We start from the raw sequence: 5,201 nt of genomic DNA on the forward strand, positions 1-5,201 counted from the left end.
ATGTTCCCAGTATTAAAAGGTATATGGTTAAGTCCCCATTGGTGGTCTGGCTCTGCTCTATGGGGGAGGAGAGTCCCTACACTTCCCACAGTGCTTGTGGACCTGCTTTGATCCCTTCAACTGGAGAGGGGGTACCTCTTGGAGTGCCGCCCGGGTTACATGAACATGAGTCATCAGTGTGATGAAGTGATCAGTGAGGCTAGCTGCACTTCATCATGCATTAGCAGGTACATGACAAACAGGTCCAGGGAGGTGATACTTCCCCTCTATGCGGCCTTGGTCAGGCCGCAGTTGGAATACGGTGTCCAGTTTTGGGCACCACACTTCAAAAGGGATGTGGATGACCAAAAGAGGGTTCAGAGGAGGGCCACTTGTCAAAGCCCTACAAGGAGAGATTAAAGGCCCTGGATCTCTTCAGCCTCTGCAAGAGAAGGCTGAGTAGTAATCTCCACCTACAAATTCATCAGGGGGTGTGGAGGAGTAGCAAGGAATAGGAGATGCTCTGTTTACCAGGGCACCCCTTGTAGTAACTAGGAACAACGGCCACAAACTAACAGAGAGCAGATTTAGGTTAGACATCAGGAAGAACTTCTTCACAGTAAGGGTTGCCAGAATCTGGAATGGACTTCCAAGGGAGGTGGTGCTCTCCCCTGCCTTGGGGGTCTTTAAGAGGAGGCTGGACATGCATCTGGCTGGGGTCATCTGACCCCAGCACTCTTTCCTGCCCAGAGCAGGGGGTCGGACTTGGTGATCTGCTAAGGTCCCTTCTAACCCAAACTTCTACGAATCTATGAAACCACTCAAGGAGGTAAACATGCTCCAAAGTGTCACAGATTATGCAAATCTCAGATTGGACTATTCACCCCCTTGAGCTACTGCAAACCACTACATCATAGGTTGCAATATTCACTGTCTGTCACAGATAAAAGGATGCCAATCAAATACACATATAAGCATTGTTGTTTTTTTAACATTCCTTGATAAATTTTTATATTCCTTGATGAACATTAATATAGATAGCTCCAAAATAGTTTAATTTATTAATCTTAACAAAAGATACTCTATATTTTTTAAATATATCATTGTGAGCCTCAAGAGGAACAATTTCTAATTGTAATTCCCAAATTTGATTGTCTGAATTTCTCAGGCACAAGTGTTATTTAATTTGTTACATAGTAGATCTTAAACTTGTATTTCATGTTCAAATCTTGCCTGTTTTTTTAAAAAAGGTGTCTGAATTCTTTAAATAGAAGGAATTGTTAAGCAAGGAAATGACTCATTGATCTGCTTGATAAAAATCTCTGTGACAAGGCAACATAACTACTTAAGCACCGCATGCAACAATTTATGATCTTAGTACATTAAAGAATGTACTAAAGAAACTCCTGTAAAAAATAGTGTAACTGTACTGTGACATGCAGGTATGTACACAGATATTGGGCATTAGTAACAAACAGCACTTACATAAATTGGTTAGAAAAACAGGTGAAATTAGTTGAACGTTTGATGTGAATTATTTGTCAAACTCCACTGACAAGCTTTAAAGTGAGGTCTGCCACAAATGTAGATACAAGTGGAGCTGTATCCATTTGGTCAAACATACATGCCTCTTCTTCCACTAGTTTTATCAAACTAAGACGACGTTTCTGAGGGCAAAGCTAATTAAGGAAGTGCCTAGGCACCCTCTTTCATAAGTAGGTGAAAATAAATATCATTATAAAATTATACCAAACACTGGATAGGCTGACCCATCAAAAGTAACATGAATGTTATTGCAGTACTTTGTGAGTGAGTGAGGTATCAGAACAGTGTAAGCACCCCATAACCTCAAAATAAAACTATGGTCGAGCTAGCTATGTCATCTACCAGTGTCATGAGCCTGGACCCACTGCTGCCAGTTGACCCAGCTGTAAATGGATATCTGGCCATTCAGGCTGAGGAGTCAAAGGTGGTCACATTTTATGATAGTTGCATGACTTCCTTGTATGCCTCTTATTACAGATACTGTCACGTCCTAACCACATTAGCCCAGTGTGCTACCTAACTCTATACTGAAGCAATAGCCGCTATGGGCAGTAGACTGATATGGTTGCCATAAAATCTGCATGGATAAGTCATCAGGCAACTTTCTGTACCACAGTCTACATGTGTACATGTGCATCTGAACCTCAGCACATTGAGTTGGGTCAGAGCAGCTCTGCCTGGCAGGAGGCCGGGGCGGGAGGCTAAGCCTGCTAGCCCACAGCTGCTCTGATCAGGTTCAATGTGCTATGGAGGGGCTGACTCGGGACACAAAGGTGGTTCAGTGTGTGGCTAGCTGGCAGGCAGCCCTGGCACTGAAGCACCCTTGTGCCCCAGTCAGCCAGGTCACATCTGCACATGCACTGCTGTGAAGTTATTAATGTGTACCCTAAAAAGGGCGCACATGTAGACACTGCGATATTTACTGCATAGTTAATTAGTCAGCTGCTCAGTAAACATCTCCTGAGGTCCCTTCCAACCCTAATTGTCTATGATTCTATGCTAAACTAGAAGCATAGAGTGACTATACCCTAGGTGGGACTCTGAAGGTGCAACTGGTGGGGTTTGGTTTTTATGGATGTAGACAGAAGTACAGCTCCCAGCTGTAAGTCAGAATGATTTCTGCAAAGCTTTCTGAGTTACCATGTTATCCTAGACCAAACAGAAGTTCACTGTTGGTTTCAGGAGGAAGGGGAAGCTAGCTGGGGGCTGGGAACCTGCAGCTAGTTTCCCATAGCAATGGCCCAATGCTCTGCTAGTGCTCACTGTTTTCAGAATGGGAGGCGGGAAAGGTAGAAGAGGGAGCTTGTTTTTGGGACTTCCGAGCTGGTGCTGCAGGGTGGGGTGGGTGAATTGGAGCCACTCCTCCTGCCCCCAAGTGGGGGGCTCCAATTCACCCATGCCACCCTCTACAGGGGAGAGAGGCTGAAAAAAACCTAGACTGAGAACCCTCAGTTGCCTTTCCCCCCTCCCACTCTGAAAACAGCAACAGGCTGGGAGCTTGCAGACACAACTTACAGAAAATGCTGCATTTTGAAACATCTTTATCTGATACCTCATGCAATATGGGGTCCAATTTTCTCTACATCGACCATTTTTTAAGCTGTCTGCAGCCATGCACTTGTGTTTGGTCACAGTTATAAACCGTTGGGAATAATGAACAGGTTCTGCCTACAGTCAGTTTTCTTAGAAGCATGGGAATCCACTGGTTGGATCCACATATAACAAGCTGTTGTCCATCTATCCCAGGTTTGAACTGGGCCAGGCTGTAACTGACATTGTCCTAAGTTAAATCATGCACAGTTGAGCTGTTACAATTTGTTTAAATATCCAAGTGTTTAAAATTTTAGAGATCAAGTTTAAAAATTCAGCCTTCTGTGGTTGAGCTGCAGGCATTTTTACCCAAGACCGAGTTAACAATACAGTAATATATTTATTGATCCAGTGAATGCTTTTTTTAGCTCCTAAGGAAGTTTTTTTTTCCTGTGAAAATCTAAAAAATTTGCAGCACGTAACAACAATTGTATGAAACATTAAAAATATGATTCATAATTGTTCCCTTTTGACCGTGGGTGAAATTGAAGGGTAGAATTAAATTTGCATAGCATTAAATGGGACATTTTGAGGTTCTGTCTTGCAAATTGCTTAAGCAGAATATTTGCTGTATTTGTCAGGTAAAATGTACGGTTGTATTTCCCTTTTACATCACAGGGTGTGTGGGTGAATTACAGTTTGCTATATGGGTGAAATCTGGGAAGTGTGACATTAATCCTGAGATTAGGAGAACTGTAGTTTTCAATCCACTATGGCTGGATAAAATGTTTTTTGTCATAGGTTTTTTTATTTTTAAATGAAAAACATTATTTACTAAGAATGTATAATTTCACCCTATGTGGCAGTTTGATTAATGCTTATGTCATAAGGAAGTGAAAATAGGAAGCTATAACTTAACCTATTTTGAAAACTTCAACTATGGCATGACTAAGAAAATATTATAAGCATTTCCTGAAGATACTCAATGTCCTTTACAAAGGTTAATTTGCTAAGCAGTACAATGTTTCTGTTATGGCTAAGCTAGGGAATATTCAAAGAAGGACTTAAGGCACCTAAAATGGGACTCTAGTGGATTTCAGATGCTTAAGTCCAAATTGCAGTCTTGGGTTCTCGTTCTAGCTTTTTATTTAATCCAGGCTTCAGATCCCAAGTAAATGCCTTGCAGCTCTGAGTGAGGCAACTCTGCTCCACAGATGGGCATTCAGACACTCTTGTGCTAATGCTCCCTACTGGCTAGCTCAGGGGTGGGCAGCATTTTTGGGCAGCGTGCCAAAAATACCTCAACCTCCACTTGTAAGATGTTGGCCAGGGCTGGACAGCGGGACAGCCACAAGGATCCCAATCCTTGCTGCTGCAGTGCAGCCCCAGCTCCTTTCCTGCTGTCCGCCCTGAGGCACATGTGCCAATCAAAATGCCATCACGTACCATGTTGTGGCACACGTGCTGGAGGTTGCCAACCCCTGGGCTAGCTCTCCCTTTGCACTCAGGTTTTTTGGACCACTCTCCTAAGCTGCTTTTTGCATTACCAGTTCAGGGACCTAATTCTAAGGCTTTGGATTCGACTGTGTGGGTCAGGTGCCTAACCTGGAAGTTCCAAAGTCCTTCTCTGGATCTGTTAATAAGCAGCTGGGTTTGTAGGCTGCTCAGTACCTTTACTTCCCCTGGCGTAAATGAGATGCAGTAAAAGGGCAGGGCCCTTGACATGGCTTTACGAATGCTCGTGGTGCTCAGGCCAGGTGCCAGATGATTGGAAGATAGCCAACATGGTCCCCATCTTTAAAAAAGGGAGGAGGGAGGACCCGGGCAACTATAGGCCCGTCAGTCTTACCTCAATCCTAGGGAAACTCTTTGAGAAGATCATCAAGGAGCACATCTGTGATGGGCCGGCTTCAGGGATGATGCTCAAGGGCAACCAGCACAGTTTCATTAGGGGCAGGTCATGTCAGACCAACCTGATTGCCTTTATGATCAGGTCACAAAAGCATTGGATGCAGGTGTCGCCATGGATGTAGTCTTTCTGGACTTCAGCAAGGCCTTTGACACCGTCTCCCACCCCATCCTCATTAAAAAATTGGGCAACTGTGGCATTGATGCCTACACAGTCAGATGGATTGCAGATTGGCTGA

This window comes from Gavialis gangeticus, unplaced genomic scaffold, assembly GCF_001723915.1.
Source record: "Gavialis gangeticus isolate Ggan-Ray unplaced genomic scaffold, GavGan_comp1, whole genome shotgun sequence".
Classification (NCBI taxonomy): domain Eukaryota; kingdom Metazoa; phylum Chordata; order Crocodylia; family Gavialidae; genus Gavialis; species Gavialis gangeticus.